Raw genomic sequence first — 18,520 nt, 5'->3', positions numbered from 1 at the left:
CCAGCTGAGGCCAAGCTCCTGTGGGGCAGACAGCCCTACTTCATAGCTACAGTGCTGTCTTCCAGGGCCAGTAACTGTACCTGCCCCTGACCTAGGGTGGTAAGTGCTCTCTGCTATTGCTAACTGTGGGGGTGCTTCACCATTCCTTGCTGTTTTCTTTTAACCCAGTACATGTTTTGTAAGTCATCCCTTCAGTAAACTCTCCTCAATTTTCCCCCTTTGACATGTCCCTTGTTTCCCATGGAGACCCTACCTGGAAGGTTGTTCAGAGAAAAGAAAGTTTTCTCAGTGTTTAAACAGGGCCAATGGGAAGCTAATTCATCTGCTCTTCAAACACCTCAGGTAGCTCAGCTTCACTCTGGAAAGGATCCTAGCAGAGATGGTCACCTCCCCAGTGTGCTTACTAAGGGTTGGAACCAGTTAATGTGACATCAGTTTTAGATAAGAAAGTGGAGTAGACATTGCCCAATCTGCCAATTTGCTTAAGGACCAAAGGGGTAACACGGTCTTCTACTAACCTCTGAGAGCCTGGGGCTTCATGAATTAGACTGCTACCAGACTTCACATCTGCTACCCAGTGCAAAGTATGACAAAGGCTTTTCTTCTTTAGATTCTGCCTTTCCGCTAAAGTCACATCCCTATCCAGTTACTTAGAGCAATGCTACTCCAAGGAGTGTGGAACCACTGCTGGTATGCAAACTGATAAGGAACTTGCACTGAAATAAATCAGCTATGCTTAGCTGACTGACATTTTTTTTTTCCCGGTAGCAAGACCTCCCTGATGAAGGAAGCATGTGTTGATTTATATTCTCTCATAAGCTCTTTTTCTCATCACAGATAGGGAACAAACACTTCTCAGACTGGTATTTGGGTACTTGGACTAGCACTGACTTACAGTACTGTGAGACTGGGTCTGGGCAATCAACTAGGTCAGTGCTTCCCAAGTCGTACTCCATGGAATCCTAATCCTGTAAGACACCCTGTCCATTAAGATTGGGAAATTCTCAGAAATTCACAAAGTGCATGACCATGTTAATGACTCTGATAAGTCCTGGAATAAAATAATCGCTTACTTTTGTTTATCATAGAATTTCCCATACTTGTTTGAAATGACGTGGTCATGTCATGGCTTATTACCATTTATGAAAATAGTGTTCTGTGTGAAACACCCTTCAGAAAATGCCTAACCATCTGATCTCTAGAGTCTCTCGGGAAGATATTTATCTTCCTTAACTATCAATTAATCTCTAATACCTGAATAGTACTGAGTATTTTCATATGCATTTCCTCAATGAGTCTCATGGTTACACTGTGAGAAACAGGTCAGGAATTATAAGTCCCAATCTACACAGGAGTAATTGGGCAGGGGTGGGGATATCAGCAGATTACATGATTTGCTTAAGTTCAATGCAACTTGTGAAAAGTGAAGCTAGACTCTGACACCCAGATTACCAAACTCCAAAATCTATATTCCTTACAAAAATGCAATGACTCTGAACTAGAAAGAATCTTAGAGAATAATACGTCTAACTAGGAAAATAATACTCTTACAAAGGAGCAATTCAGTGCTAATGCAGTCAGGCCACTTGACATTTATAGTCTCTATCCTGAGGCAAAGAAAGGGGGTATGGGGCTTAATGATACTTGGTTAAAGTGGTTATCATATTCTGTCTATCCTTTCATGGTCAATTAAAAGAAGAAAGTGTGATTACTTTTGCGTTTTTAAAAAGGAGGCTTGAAAAATAATCTGATTATGATGTTCTCCATTCTCTGTGCTTGTTTCTAACCAGATTTTCATCTAATGATTTATCCCTTCATTCAGTAAACTTTTCTTGAGTACCTATTTTGGGCCAGACAATGTGCTAGGAACTTAGGAAATGTAATAACTATGACACATTTCTCATCCAAGCCAAATAAGAATCATCATTACCATCAGCAAATATGTATTGAGCATCTTGTGTAGAAGGCACTGGGACTGGGAGTTTCAGGGACCTATAACAAGGAATCACGTAGCAGGGTCCCTGTCCTTCAAGGGTTCAGTCTCCTTGAGGAGATAGCCATGCACATAAAAGGCTAAGCAACATTAAGCAATGCTAAGTGCCAGCTGAGTGGTATGAAGGGTTAGTGCAACCAGCATTCCAGAGACAAGGAGATCACTCTTGGTCTGGGCAGGTGGGGAGGCTGTCACAGTGGCATAATTGTGGTCAAAGCTAATAATAACTGTACTATAAACCACAGCATTGCAAGGGAGATGGAGTAATTTCTTTGAGAGAATGAAATCTTTTTGGTTTAAATCGACCTCATGGAAATAAATCTAGCACTTCAAGAGTTTCAGATTTCATTTATGTCATAAAGGTTCTTTTGAGGGGAACTAGCTCCTGAAATAAGGAACTCATGTCTCCAGACTGAAGTCATCTTGAATGGGAGAGATGAAAGTTCACAGTTCTTTTGAAAATTATTCAACATTAATTGTGTTTGGCACTTTTTAAATAAGGAAAATTATCCTAAACTGGATGGTTCAGATTCCATTGTTATCTGTGAAAGGCTTTTCTCATGTAATTACTATGTGCTAGCTTTCTAATTATAGGGGAGACCTGAATTTTCTTCATATCACTGAAAATAACTGCCTCTCCTGTGTTGAAAAAAAAATACTTGACTTCGCCTGTCTTTTCTCATCCCCAAATAACCTCTCAAAAGCTCATCCCACTTCAAGTAAATTGTGAAGAACTTAAAAATGAAAATGACATTGATGATGCAGGTATTTCTATAGCTTTATTTTTAAAAGTCTGGGGATCACATCCTGTTAGTTCTAGCAAAATTATGATAATTTAATATGAAATCTTATATTTACATAGTTATGTTCTAGATGGAAAATCAGATCCATGCATAATGAGAGTTTCTGATTTTATTTAAGTTTTTTAGAACCATGAAGCGCTAATATATGACTCTGTTTGACGCAACTTCAACCGACAAAATAAGCTTGTTAGTTTGAGACACTGAATAAGATGTCTCTTGATCTCCCTTGAATTCTCATAGACAATGCCACAGGGTTTGGCCACAGATAAAAGCACTAAAAGTTTCCTCCCTTCCAGTAAGAACTTAAAAAAAAAACAAACTAGGTGAAATTAATTTTTTACTTTTTTTTCTTATGAAATCAAAAAGCTAAAAAATAAGGGACTTAATTTGCAAAAATCTAGACAGCAAATCCTAGGTAGGTAAACTGAGCACATGAAGCCAATTGTCAAACCTGAAGACAAATGCAAAGCTGAGATGCTATTTTGGTGGCTTCACAAAGCAAAAAAGGAAGACGTTAAAGCCTGGGGCGCACGAAAGGTGGGGAAGTTCCACTTTCTCCTAGTATATATTAAACTTGGATCCAAAGGCCTGTACTTTCAAGCAAATGAAGGGCAAACCAGCCCTTGTGTGAATTTGCAACCCAGGTCTGGCTCACCTAGATGGTCCAAAGAACCACAGGCCTTGAACATGGACTAAGCAGGGCCCTTACTGGTAAAGCCCCAGTAACAGATAAAAATATTCTCCAGAGGAAAAGTCCCATCATCTATGACATCAATCACTGCTAAATTATTTTTTAATTACAGTCACCAGCACATGGTCAAATATGATCAGTTGCATATGCATAACCCAGACAACATAAGCAAAAACAAGCAGAATAACAGAAAATAGAACCAGATCACAAAGACTTTAAAATTAGAATTATAAAATACACACTATAAAATATCTGTGGCTTCCTATGTTTAGAAAAAATAAACATAGATCTCCAAAGAATAAAAAGCTATAAAAAGGCCAAAACCAACTACCAAATTTTTGTAAAAACAAAGAAACAAACAAAATGCATTCAAACACCTCCAAACATATTCCAGCAGAGCTGTACCAGCACAGATTGAGAAATTTACATGAATGTCTCCACTTATAAGCCTGGATAAAGTAAAAGTGGCTGGACACTACCTTTGAAAGATGAGTGCCTCCTCACCTCACTTTGGGTCATAAGGCTGTACTTTAGGAACAGGTTATCGATCCCACCCACCCTCCTTTTTCAAGAATGCAGATTTGGATGAAACTATACTTTTTTGATTACAGGTCACATAAACCAAGAATATCCACTAGCAGTGCTGAATAGGCAATAGAGTGTTCCTTGTGAAGAAATACCTTGCCTAGTGTGAGAGAGGAAAGCTTACACAACTCTTGAGTGTATTCTTCCTTTTGTATTTCCCTCAAAGGTGAGAAAAGCACAATTCTTCTACTGCAACTCCTTCACTTCCACGTCATTTAATATGGTAGATGGTGCAACGCTCTTATAGGAATGAAAGACTTATTCCTACAGGAAGGGCAGACAAACTGTCTTTGGCTGTCCTCCCCAAAGGGATGGCCTCAGGCAAAGAAAGACTTACAAATATACACAAACACACAGCCTTACCTCCTTCCTGTTCCTGGGTAGTCCATCTCCAATGACTAATCAAGAGGTAAAAAGTATTTTCCCTCCTCTCCCCAACATGGGGACCTCTGAATATGATTCCATCTTCAGAACTCCCTATAGGATTGACTGTGTCTTCCACTGAGATATCCAGCATTGAAGTTCAACTTCTGGTGCCCAATCCTGATTTCTTCTCTTTTCTTCTGCTGGTGACAATCCCAAGAGCACACATTCAGAAACAGCCTACACAGTGGTCTGTGTTCAAGTTTGCTACAGGGGACCAGTTTATGACTCGAGCCTTCACTGATTTGATTGTCTGGACCTTATTGGGGTACAAAAGTTTCTTTTTCAGAGGTGCTCTGATTGTAAGAACTTTTATTTAAGTAATAGGAAATCTCTGTTGTTCTTTCTGCTAATTTGGACAACCTTTCAGAAAATTTCTTGTAAATCACTCTGCAAGGACCATCAAGATTTTAGTACATGTCCTTCCAAATCCATCCCCCAGTTCTTCTCATATTCAACAAACAACTTCAGGGGAATAGCAGAGTCCTGATTCTTAGAGACGAAAACTAGTACCTGTTCCTAATCATAGCTGAGGACGCTCAATAGAGTCAAAGTCTTGGATTTTTAGTTTTCTTAAGAATCCAGGTTTTTTTCTCTTCCTGAGAATGGGCCACTCCAATGCCAGTAGTATCTGTAACTGAGTGGGAATTGTAGGATTATTTCTAAGATAACTATCAGTCATCTTGTGAAGAGAGGTGTCTCTGAAGATCCCTGGGAAAACCACTGTTCGATCAGGTTGCTTTAATTAAAATCAGTAAGTGACTAAGGTCTTACAACGGAGGTTGGTAGACGCAAAGTGTCACCAGAAAAAGCCCACAAAAGATGAATATAGGTCTTCTTTTGTGCTTAGTCTAGTTTCACTTGCCTGTAGGGGGCCGTGTGCAGAGGCCTTGCACGTATCACTTTGGTGCAGAACAGCTTTGCCGGACACCTCAGCTTGCTCATGTGGAGAAGTACTGTGAACGGCCCCTCAGCACAAGATGGCGGGGAGCGCCGAGCGCACGGAGGCTGGGGCGCTTCAGTCTGCAGTGCTGTGAGAAACCCGCGCCTGCGCACCACTCGCGCAAGCGCCGCCCCCTTGCCGCTGAGGAGAACCCTGCGGGGCAGCCGCCAACAGCCGGTCTGCCGGGAGACGGCGTACTCTAGAGCCGAGCGTGCGCCTCTGCATTCTTCCGTCGAAGAATAAAACCTTCCTTTGCTTCTGAACCGATCTCGGTTTGTTCTATGGACTGGAAGGACACTGGGCAGAAGGACCCTTGTGGGAGACTGACTGGAAAAGGTCAGTAACAAAAGTTTCATTCCTTCACCCACTCTATCCTTCAAATCACTGAAATTAGAATCTGATTAAATTATTATCTGAGGAAAATACACATCCATAGCCCTTTCCCCCCAGCTTTATTGAGGTATAATTGAGGATATTTACGCGTACGTGATAATTTGATACACATTTACATTGTGGAAGGATTCCCCCTCCTTGAACTAACACAATGGTCACCTCACACGTTTAACTTTTTTTTCTCTTTTGGTAAGAATATTTAAGTTCTACTCTTTTAGCAAATGTTAATTGTACAATACAGTTTTATCAACTCTGGTCACCATGCTGTAGGTCGCATCCTCAGAATTTATCATTTTACAACGGAAAGGCTTTCATCAGGACCATAGCATTAGGAGGTTAGTATCATCAAGCCGTGGCAGCCAGTTTAATACTGACACCTTTTGCGCTTGTCCCCTCCAGATCCATGGAGATGCAGCCTCGCAGCTTTAGATCCTTTGTTAGTTTTACAAATGAGTTTTATTTTCATAATGCATACTAGATTTAGGAACATCTTTTTGGGGATATTTATCTGTGTATTTATTTTTATTGAAGTATAGTTGATTTACAGTGTTGTGTTAGTTTCTGGTGTACAGCATAGTGATTCAGTTATACATATATACATATTCTTTATCATTATAGGTTATTACAAGATAGCGAATATAGGGACATCTAAAACATCTATTTTTAACAAGTAAAATCATATTAAAAACCAACAGAGCTGGGGTGTTTTTCCGTTTAAGGGTGGCAGTAGCAGAGCACTGGGGAAGTTTAACTGTTGTTTTACTGGTTTCAATGAAACGAAGATGTTGAGGATTATGAGCTCTCTTGACAGATTTATTTACCTTCAGATGCATGTATTGGTCTGGGGAGGGATGGGGTTAAAAGAGAAAAGGGACCTAGGAGACTAAAGGCTTGTGGTAAGGACAACCCACAGGGAACTGCGGGCATCCCGCGATAACATTCCACGGCATTCCGCAAGTTACGCTGCATATTGGTTCCTTGGAACCCAGAGTTCTGGAGAGACTTGCCCCAAGCTGCCAATCAAAGGAAGAAGTAACCACCCAGGAAGGCAGATTAGTAATAGTGACACCGTCCCCTCAAGTTCAGGCGGAGAGGCCGTGGTCGGTGGGCCTGTAGTGCGGGGTCTTGGCCGTCCTGTCCCCATGTTGCCCGCTCTCTGGGGCCTGGTCCTCACTGCCACCTCCAGGGCCGGGAGACTGCCCTCCGCGCTCGGCCCGCCCATATCAGCGGGTCTGGTCCCGGCCGGCAGCTGCAGGAGGCAGGGTGGCTGGAGCCGGAGAGCGAGCCCAGCCGCAGAACTGGTGAGGCGCGCCCCTGGCCCCTGGGCCTAGGTCACCTGGTGGTTGGGCTTGTCCTCCATGAGAGGTAAAGACAATAAGAGAAGGAGGAGATGAGAAGTGAAAAGGAACTTCTCCAGCCCTGGGAGCATGTGTCTGAGGGGACATTCTGATCTGAATGTTCGAAAGTCAGCAAGGCTTTCCTGAAATTCACCTTGAGAACCCGGCTGAGGAGCTGAACATTAGTTCTATTTTGACTTTGCCTCAAAGTATCAAAACATTCACTTTCTCATTATGTAGGATAAGGTTGAGAAGACTTTCAATCAGGCAGTATTTATAAACTGCTTGAGATCCTTATGCGATGAAAGAAATTTTTATCTAGATACCTGCTGTTTGGAATGTTTTCAGGAGCCTGAGGGTCTGGGTGTTTCTTGGCCATAGAACTTCACAGAATTAAGTAAAACTGGCCTGCATTGGACCAAAGAGAAATTTGCTTTTTGCTTTGGAGATGAGGGGGGAAGACAAAGGGGAGAAAATGCAAGGAGGAAGAGGCAAGAGCACAGAGCACAGTGGAGAGAGATGAGGGCCAGGTCCAACAGCCCAGTCGCCCGGCCTCACAGGCCATTGAAGAGATGCTGGGGGCTGCCCTTCATATGAATTTCTGTGCCTTGCTGTGTCGTGAGACTCCATTTCTGCTCCAGAACCATCCATAAAGACTTATCTGTTCATATTTCTTTTTGGTAGAACTCAGAGAAGGGGTGGTGGTTTTATAGGCAGAGAAGGAAGACCTCATGGGAAACTGGGCTCCCAGGAATTCATGAGATTCCTAGGCTTCTGACAGCTCTGGATTTGGGAGAATGGGGTCAAATTAATTTGGTTTCCAACTCCAAAAGACAGGGACCCACTAAGTAACTTCTGGGTCACGTAGGTAAAAGAAAATTAAATACCATTTAACTTGTATTCTAGAATACAAAAGAATACTCTCTTCCTTTTCCAATACAGTTAGTTTTGTAATACCGTTAGTGCTGAGCTCTGTATGGCACAAAAGTGGAAAAAAACTGGCCCTCCTTTCAGATGGGGCGAGCACGTAAATTAATGAATTCCATACAAGAGGGTGATTAACAGAGCTAAGAGGAAAGGTAATGTTAGTGGGTAGGAAGGAGGAACTTTGAGGAGTACAGGTCATGCCTCTATCAACAAGATATAAAGAAATCACTACAGTGTCGTCTGCCTAGAGCCTCCTCCTTGAGGAGTCAATTCTTAGCACAGATTTTGTTAAGTCTGGAATGTTTGGAAGTCTTTTTTAGGGTACTGTGGTTTTCTGAGTATTTCTTTCAAGGACTTTGTGCCTCGTGAAAAATCTTCTGTATTTCTGTGGGAGTGATTTCTTAAGAAAAACAACAATAATAATAAAGATATTTTGTGACTCTTGGGTTACCACCTCAAGGGGAAAATAAAGAAAATATTGTATAGAAAGTAATTGCAAAGTCAGTGGTGCCTTCATCAAATGGCCCCTTTGCTCCGGATGCGGGCCTTCTAGGGGAATCAGAAGAAGATTTCTTCCTGGTCAGATAGGTCTGCAGCGCTGCTCAGGCCATGTAACCCAGAGTATCTCACTATTAAGGGAAATTCTGAATCAGGGAACACAGGCATTTACAGATTTTTTTCTTTCTATTCTTCTAACATCTATACCTTGTATACTTTTGCTTTAAAGATGTTCGACGTATTTTTTTCTAATGGCTTATTGTGTGTTATGATGCCCTGATGGATTTAGAATGAAAAGTTTCAGATTCAAATTCTGACTATTTTACAAGCTGGTTGTGTGAACACAAGCAAACCACTACTCTATGAAGCCTCAATTTCTTCATCTATAAAACGGACTGCTGATAACATCTGACATTTTGAAAAGCCTTTCTTGGGCTCAACCCAAAGTGCTGTCCAACTGGCAGTCCTTAAATCAAGCCTTTGAGAACAGTGGGAGAGTATGTAGTCTGTTAGCTTATTATTTGTGTAATTCTCTTTGACTCTACCTTTTCTAACCCTTTCTATATTCCATGCACTGTATCCAATGCTTGAGTCTGTTGTCTCATTTATTTTCACCACCACCCTATGAATTCAGCACTACCATCACCCCATTTTATAACCAGAGACACCAAGGCTTCATTCAGGTTAAGCAGTTGCCTGTGGTCATCCAGCTGGGAACCCAGACAACCTAACCCAGAGCCCATACCTTGGAGCCTCCTCCAGAAAGTGGCCACACTGTTCTGTCCCGAGTCTCCATCTAAAGCTCTCCTCACCCCTCATCTTGCACAGACATGGAGCCCTCCTGCCTGGAAAGACTGATGGAAGTTGCTCAGTACCATCCTCCCACTTATATTGGCTATGTCACCAGCATCTCTACTTGCAGAAATCTCTGAGTGGTGTCATCTCAGGCCCTTGGGTGAAAAGATTTGATGCAGAAACTGTGAGCTTCCTCCAGTGTTTGGAAAGTTTTGCGAGATGAATGGTGTCATTGGTCTTTCTGGGCTTGGTGCTGGAGCCCCTTGTGTTTATGAGACAAGGGATGATGAGCTGCCTGGCTCCTCCCCAGTTGGCAGGCAGCAGCAACCATTTCTCACACCTAATTGGAGACTGCAACAACACAGTGCCAGCTCTCCAAGACCAGGCTTTGCCATTCACTGCCAAGTGATGGAAAACCCTCTGACCTGCCTCCTGATTGTTTTTAAATTAAAAGGTACTTTAGGGACAATTGAAATTCCCCCAAGTGCTTGTCTGAATGATTTTGGCAGCTTCTCCCAAAGTGCTCTGGCTCCTAGCGCAACCACCCAGCCTCAGACTTTCCACCCTGTGCAAGCCCACGCCCTGCCTGTTTTCTGAGCGAATGCTCTAGGCACTGAGCCAGCTCCTTGCCTGCTAAGGCTCTCTCCTGCCCAGCAGAGCTGACACCTTTGCCCCAGGTCGGCCAGTGGAAAGAGAAGCTGGTGAAGGGCCCTAGAGTCTGCTCTGGGTTTTGAGAAGAGCACCTCCCAGAGACTCTGGTTGGACAGCACACCTGTGAGCACTCGAATGAGATGCTTCAGGGGTCTTCGCTAGACCTGTCTGCCAGGGAGCACCCTTGCTGACTGAGGGATGCTGCTTTCACAGAACCCTTGGGGGTTTTCCTTCTTGCCCTCGAGGATCAGAGCCATAGGCAGTCAAAGCTGAAAGCAGCACTAGGGAGAACCCACTCCAACCCCAAAGTAGGCCTATGGACATGGGCAAGTGGCCTCTTGTTTAGCAACGAGTCCAGTGCAGAACTGGGACTGTGATCTGGGCCTCGTGTGGCCCAAGCTGTGCTCTGTCGCCACCCTTGTCTTCCGTGCCTCATTCTGCCACTGGATGGCTATTCTCCTCACCTCTTTCTTTCTGCTGGAAAGATAGGTTTATGGGCTATAATTTGAAGATGGAGAAAGTTATGGGAGGCTCTGGAATCTAAATGGTCCATGTAAAGATGCAACTGAAAGAAGATAATATAAGAATCCATTTCTGTTTTAAAATGACTGTAATTATCTGACGTAATGCAGATCCTACTCCCCTCAAAGCTGTTTTAGGGTCAGGATGTACTGAGTTGACTTTTTCTGTTCTTTCCCGACCATCCATGTTATTATCATTTCATCATTGTCCCAATGTTCTTTTCTTCCTTTCCTTTCAGTGGGCCCTTTCAGGGCATTTTGTCATGTCCCAAAGCTGTAACTAGTTTTTCCTCCTTGCCTTCTCCTTTCCCATTTATACTCTCCCATTGGTGTTACTGGTTTGGCATTTTACACTCTTGACCATCTTCTCCCTGAAAGTCTCTTTCCCTCAGCTTTAACGAGACCACACTCTGTGTTCCTCCTACCACTCTGGCTGCTTGTTCTCAATTTGTGGGCATTTCTTCTTCTGGGAGTTCTTCCCTGAATGTTAGAACTTTAGTTGGGTCCATCCTTGGCTTGGTCCATCTCCTCTCCTTACTACATCCTCTTTTAGAGTAAGCACTTCCATGGTTTTCCTACTGTACCTGCACACATGATTGTAGTCGACTGTTGAGTTGGGTTTTGTAGTAGATTTTCAAGGCCCAACAAGCTTCCTAATTTCCTGCCTCTAGTAACAAACCCTCTTTCCCTGGCCTGTGACGCATCTGGGCTGAGCTAGTCATTGCACAGCATCCTCTTATTGGGTTATGTTCTCACTCTTGGACCAAACATGGCTATCCTGGCTATTTTCCATTGGTATCTTCTCACATCCACCAAGGATCGATTCTCCATCCTTTTCTGTCTTGCTCTGATCCCTAGGAGGCTGATTCTTACAGGCTGCAGCAACCAAGCTCCCTTGCCCTCTGGATTTGGCAGTGGGAGATAGCAAGAATCAGGGGATGGAGAGAGAAAGAGCAGTCAAAATATGTGACACCAGAATGGAGAGTCAAACCAGTAATGCCAAAGAGGACGAAGCTGATATGACCATTAAACCATAAGAGTAGGAAGAGTCATGTGTATGTGTGGGTTCATGAGTGCCTGGGCACAAATAAGATATGAGGCTGAGACCCAACTGACACCCTTTCCGGGGCTAAGCCTACATTTCTACCAGATTGCTGTGCCTGAATGACACATGGACTCCTCAAACCCAACCTGCCAATTCTGCCAACCCGAGCTTATCCTTCTCCTGTATTCCCGACAGTATCAGCCACCTCACCTTTCAAATTGTAAATCTCTTAGATTGTCTTTGATTCTTCCTTTTCTCTAATTTCTCACATGTCCCAAGATCTGTCAGTTCCCCCTGAAATGTCTTCCTCTCCATCCCCACTCCTTTGCTATAGTGTGAGCCCTTCATAACACTTACTTATCTTGTTGCCACTGCTTCTTAACCAGGTTAATTGGTCTCCTTATCCCCAGACTTACTCCAAAATAATCTACACATTGTCACTGGAGATATTTCTTTCTCTTTTATTACTATGAAATATTTCAAAGTAGAGGGAAGTACATTACACTTATGTACCCACCATACAGTTTGCTTTTTTAAAAAGAGGTTTAATAAAATGTGGCAAAACATTTAGAAAAAAAAAAAAAACATTTCAGATATAGTTTAAGCTTCCTCTGTATCTCTCCCAATCACATTTCCCTTCTTTTCTCCTCGTAGGAGCCAACACCATCTTCAATTTTCTATTTATTTTTTAATAAAAATTTTTTTTTGATGTTTTTAATGGAGGCACTGGGGATTGAACCCAGGATCTTGCACATACTAAGCACACACTTTACTACTGAACTATACCCCTACCCCTCCTGTTTATTTTTCACAAGAAATGTTTTTTACCACATATATATGCATCCATTAACAATATTTAGTAAAAATATATATATATATTTAGTATGGTTTTGCTTATGTAAAATCTTTATAGAAATGATATAAGCTGTATGCTATCCATCTGCAAGTTACTTTTCTCATCAATGTGTTTTTAAGAGATTTATACCTGTAGATATTTGTAGCTTTATTTCATTAATTTTAGCTACTATAGAATCTTCCATTGTGTGAATATACTACAACTTGCTTATATGCTCTTCTGTTGATGGGTATTTATGTTATTTCCAGTTTTTCACAATGATAAACATGCCACAAATGAACTTTCTTATCTGTATATCTTTGTATATGTGTAAAAGTCTCTGAGAGGTAGACACATGGAATAAAATTGATGAGTCTAACAGCAGACACATCTTCATCTTGATATGTTATCAAATTATTCTCCAGATTCTCTTAGTAATAAGAATTACCATTTCATACTCATCAGACTGACAAAAAAAAAAAAGTCTAACACCCCCAAGTATTAGAGATATTCTGGAGAACTGAGATCTCACAGTTGTTTTAATTTGCATTTTCTTACTTACTAGTAAGATGGTGCATTGCTCATATTTATTTACTATTCTGGGTTCCTCTTATGTGTGTTGCTGGTTTATATCCTTAGCACATTTTTCTATTGAATATTTATTGGCTTCTTTTTCTATTGATGTAGGAATGCTTCTTATGTGCTGGATATTTTTCCTTTGGTCATTATGAGGGTCAGTTTTCTTCTCCCAGTCAGTGGCTGGTATTTTCACTCTGATAAATTTGACTGCATTAAAAATTTTTTTATTTATATTTTAAAAAACCCCACTATAAATAATATTTTCCTTTGCGGTTGATTCTTTCATGTCTTATTGAAGAAATCCTTTTCTACCTTGAGATCATAAAAATATTCTTATGTGTTTTTTCTTACACAATTGTAATCTGATCAAGGCTGGAAAACTGTAACAGTTCAAATAACAGGAGCTAGTCAACATGTCATTAGAAAACAAACAACAAACAAATTCAAAAGAGTGCCTCAGGAAACCCCACCATTTTCTTTTGAGCTGTGCGACCCTTAGAGGGTCACTGAGCTTCTCCTGTGTTTGTCCCTGGCTGATTGGGAAGCCCTGAACAGATGCCAAGGCGGGCTGCTCTTCACATGACTGCCCTCGACTGCTCTCCCAGTCCTTCCTCTGGCATTTTCTGGGTTTGTGAAGTCTCCGCTGCAGTTAAAATGCCATCTTCCACATCCTGGACTAGGACAACCTTGTGCTGACCTGGACGACTCAGCTGGAACATGGCAAAAAACACTCAGAACTTCGAATCTGAGCTGGCTTCATTTTTTCAAGTAAGTGGGGTTACGGAGCCCCTGCCAGGAAGACAGTATGAGGAATGGGTTATTATAATGGATCCAAAATGAAGCCCTGGATTCCTTCAGGGGAGAGGTGGGGAGAAATGGGATATTGGTTCCCCCTCCCTCAACCACATTCTTGGTGTTTAGAGATTCTGGATGATCAGTCAGGACTTGGTCTAGGAAACTTGGAAACAGAAAAGAGATGAAGTTTGTTTTGAACTGAACTTCAGCTCTTGCCATTCTGCAACTCTAACTCCTTTTTTGGTGCTCCTTCTTTTTCTCCTACGTCATGTCCTTAGCACCCCTCACCCTCACCACACATCACCCTTTCTTATTCTGCCTACCAAAACCTGCACTCCAAACAGCACCTGGCACACAGCAGGCCTCAATAAATGTGGCCATTATCAGCAAGGAATAAAGGACTAGCATACTTTGTTGTGTACTTTACATGTACTTCCTATTATCATCATGCCCATTTTACAGTTGAGGAAACTGAAGCAAAAGAAGTTAAGTAATCAACCTATGTTTATGAAAATATTGACAAAAGGAGCCTAGACTCACACAAAAATGGAGCTCATTCTCTGAACAACTCTGGCTTCCCAAGCTGTATTCCAGACTGAGGCAGCAGAGGGGAGGTTGATCACCCAAAGTCACACAAACACCTACTCCCCACCCAGGCAGTGGCTGAATTATCCTTACCACAGAGCCCCATGAGTGCATATGTGAGTGCTGTGCCCGAGGAATGGGGATCAAGGGAAATCAGTGGGCAGTTGAGACATAGGATTTCAGAATGTGGGCTCTGAGAAACAAAGAGGGGGGAAGAAGACTGAAACAAAAACAAAAACAAAACCCAACAGAACAGAATATCCAAGAACCATGGAACAACCATAAAAGGTGTAACACAGGCATAATGCAAATAGCAGAAAGACAGAGAAGGAAGGAATGAAGGAAGGAATAAAGGAAGGGAAAAAGGAAAAGAAATATTTGAAGCAATAATAACTGAGAAATTACCCCCAAATTAATGTTATATACCAGCACACAGACCCAGGAAGCTCAGAGAACACAGCTCAGGATAAATACTAAGTAAATACTAAGTACTAAGTAAATACTAAAAATAACTATATAAACAAACAAACATGCAACCCATTTAAAATATGTATGTTTGTTTGCTTGCTTTTTAATTGAAGTACAGTTGATTTAAAATGTTGTGTTAGTTTCTGGTGTACAGCATGGGTGGACTTAGAGGGCATTATTCTAAATGAAATGTTAGAGAAAGACAAATACTGTAAGATATCACTTACATGTGGAATCAAAAAATACAACAAACTAGTGAATATAACAAAAGAAACAGACTCACAGATGTAGAGAAGGAACTAGTGGTTACCAGTGGGGAGAGGGAAGGCGGAGGGGCAAGATGGAGGTAGAGGATTAAGAGGTACAAACTATCAGGTATAAAATAAGCTACAAGGTTGTATTGTACAACATGGGGAATATAGCCAATATTTTGTAATAACTATAAATGGAGTATAACCTTTAAAAATTGTGAATCACTATATTGCATACCTGTAACATACAATATTGTACATCAACTATACTTCAGTTAGTAAATATAATATTGTAAAATAAATACATAAATAATGTTAAAAAATACTAAGTACTAAAAGATAAATACTTAAAAACCTATGCCCAGGCACATCATAGTCAAACATCAGAAAATCAAAGACAAAGAAAAAAATCTCGAAAGAATCCAGAGGCAAATAACACCTTGCCTATAGAAGAGCAAAAATAAGAATTACATCTGACTTTTCAGAAATCATATATGCAAGAGAATGGAGTGAAATATTTAAAATGTTGCAAGAAGAACACCACCATTGTAGATTTCTGTTCCTTGCAAAATTATCCTTCTCAAAAGTGAAGGAGAAACAAAGACTTTCTCAAATAAAAATTGAGGGAATTTTTTGCCAGTGGAGCTTACTTGCAAGAAATGTTAGAAGAAGTTCTTCAGAGAGAGGAAAATAATAGGTCAGAAACTCAGATCTACATAAAGAAAGGAAGAGCATCATAGAAGGAATAAACAAATGCACTACTGTGGTGTGGGATGTGAATGGTGAGGGAGGCTGTGCATGGGGATGGGGGCACATGGGAGCTCTGTGCTTTCTGCTCAATTTGCTGTGCACTTAAAACTGCTCTAAAAAATACAGTGTATTAATTTTTTTAAATGAGACTTTAATTTGCTTTATAAAACTCAAACTGTGGGTGATTGGCATGTGAGTTTTTATTTATAATTGTTCTCATTGGGTGAAAGGAATGCTGACTCGTTAAATAATTTGTCCTTAGGAAGAGGGAATGACAGACAAGCTCTGTGAGAATAGGACTTAGCTAGTTCCTTCTTTTCCCTCTTTTCCCCTCCAGAAATTGCTAAGAGCCAGCAAACACATCAATTCCAGAACCCATTCATAGATGGGACCTTCCATAAAGATTTGGCTTAGACTCTGTCCAGAAGCCAGCTCTTTCTCTTTGCCTGATTGAGCTTCCATCCTGTCTATCTTCAAAGCAAACTAGGGCTTAAATTCATTCCAAGCTCTGATGCTTCCTGATTATAGAACAGTTTAAAGGAATTCCTTGATTGTTCAAAATTTGGAAGAAACTATTCCATAATAGAGATTGCCTGTTTTAAATTAAAAAAAAAACCCGAAAGATAAATGAACAAACCAAAAACACCCTTCAGTTGTACTCTACCTAGTTTCAGAAAAGATTTAAACAAATAAAAAAATAGAGTGAGAGGGAAATCAGTGTGTGCTTGGGTCTGTTTAGGTCCAATTTGGGACAACATAATCAATGCCAAATTATTACATTCTTCAAAAATCTGAAGAATCAACATTGTGAGCCACTTAAGAGGAATAAAATGTAAAAATAAAAGGGTAAAAGTCAGTTGATCCAAAATAAAAAGTAATGAATTGGAAAATAAGAAACTAAAATGGTTCAGATTAATGTCCTCCCAAACCATTCTCAACTAAATACAGATGATACTAAGAAATGAGGAGTTAAAAAGAAAATTAAAACCATTTGGCAGGAAGTAGTTCCCTAAGCAACAAATATATGAGGCGTTCCCAAAGTAAAAATATTAGAGCTGTTCAAGAATGAGCAGCTTTCGGGGGAAGAGAGATCAGAAGGCAGATCACTCTTTCAAAAGGAGTATTTTCTCACTCTGACTTGTCTAATGGCCACAAACCATTGCTCACTGGGGCTTTGTTCCTACCATCTCTGCAACTATCCTTGTCAGGCAGATTTCAGGACAGGCCAATTTTTGTCAAGATGATCAAATTCATGTTGATTCCAATACTGTTTTTGTCCTTGAAATCCAGGAACCCCTAGATACCAAGTTCAGTTCTCTCCAATTGCACTTGATCAGGCAACTCGTTTTTGAAACTAAAAACAAAATTTGAACAAAGGCTGATACAGTAGACACTGGTGCTTTTCATCAATATTTCCAATTGTCTTTCTCTGGCATGAGTAGGATTACTGTTCCCTACCCTCCTGATGTTAAACATAGCCATATAGGTAATCCTATTCATGGACATAAATGGAAGTGATAGGTATGTCTTTCAGGTGGAAGTCTTTAAGAGTTTACCAGTGATTATTCCCCACCCATGTCATTGTCATCGGCAATGTTCCAGTTAGTGGAGGGCCCAACAGCCTAACTGATAATTAAGGCAGCAATAAGTAAGGCCCTGAAATATCTCATACTTCCTTATTTTTAGAGAAACTTCTTTTCGGAAGAAATGGACAATTTCCAATTTACCAAGGACCCTGAAAATTCAACCATCCTTGAAATGTGACTCACTTACTGAAAATGTCAGAGTAAATGTTCATAACACCAGTTAGACATGTGAGATATCATATGCATGATTAAATACCACATGCCTACTTTATCCTGAATCTTATCTGCGATTTTAGGTCATTTTATTTTTGAAGTGTTTTTCTGATCTTTTGTCATTGGTATTATAGCTGCCTTAATAAAAGAGTGACTACTTCAATTTGTAAATGTGAAAACTATTAAAATGGCTATATATTTTTACTTAAAATGGTTCAACCTAAAATCAACTAAATCTCTTTAGAAATATAATTATTATAGACAGTTGTGTTTAAAGAGATTAAAAGATGAATGGAATTGTGGGTCTACACATAGATTAAGGCCACCCACATTAAATTCTGGGTTTGTTTACTTAGGTTCAATTTAGAATTATATTTCACATTTCTTAAAAATTGCTTTCAACATTCTGTCAAGGATAAGTTCAAATATTGGATTTGTTATGGTATTTGAGTGACCTTAATATTAGACAAATATTTGGCAAGCATGAGTCCGAGCCTGTGAACTGTTATATTGATTTTTATGTTTTTAAGCAATGAATTCAGAGACAATCTGTGTTTTAAAACATGCATTTGAGAATAATGCTAACTTTTACAAGCTCTGATTCAATGCCATCCTTCTGGGAGATACTCCAACATGCACTTTTAAGTTTAATTTAAATTTCAGGTAGCAAATGCTGCCTTGAAATCTATAGCATGCCTCTGTTGGAAACCAGTGTAAATATAGCATGAAATAAATTATCCTTAAAGATATGGAATTCAAATAAAATATCTTTTTCTCCCCAGAGATTTTTGTTAAGAGAAAGATGATTTAAATAGGCATCTATGATTTTATTTTGGGCCAGTCCCGACTATCT

At 40.5% G+C, this 18,520-nt stretch overlaps 1 protein-coding gene and 1 long non-coding RNA gene across 4 annotated transcripts in view; one reads left to right on the top strand and one right to left on the bottom strand.

The window, feature by feature from the left end:
- The window catches only part of SNX18 (sorting nexin 18), a 234,912-nt gene that overhangs the window by 95,341 nt on the left and 121,051 nt on the right, over window positions 1-18,520 (bottom strand). The window lies entirely within an intron of this gene.
- The window catches only part of LOC141576020 (uncharacterized), a 67,906-nt gene continuing 62,515 nt past the window's right edge, over window positions 13,130-18,520 (top strand). Inside the window, exon 1 of the long non-coding RNA XR_012504201.1 lies at window positions 13,130-13,787. This is a non-coding gene — a long non-coding RNA (uncharacterized LOC141576020). The remainder of the gene's footprint in view (window positions 13,788-18,520) is intronic.

The sequence above is a fragment of the Camelus bactrianus genome, chromosome 3 (assembly GCF_048773025.1).
Source record: "Camelus bactrianus isolate YW-2024 breed Bactrian camel chromosome 3, ASM4877302v1, whole genome shotgun sequence".
NCBI classification, from domain to species: Eukaryota; Metazoa; Chordata; class Mammalia; order Artiodactyla; family Camelidae; genus Camelus; species Camelus bactrianus.
The sequence above is the reverse complement of the archived record's forward strand: the minus strand, read 5'-3'. Positions and strand labels throughout refer to the sequence as shown.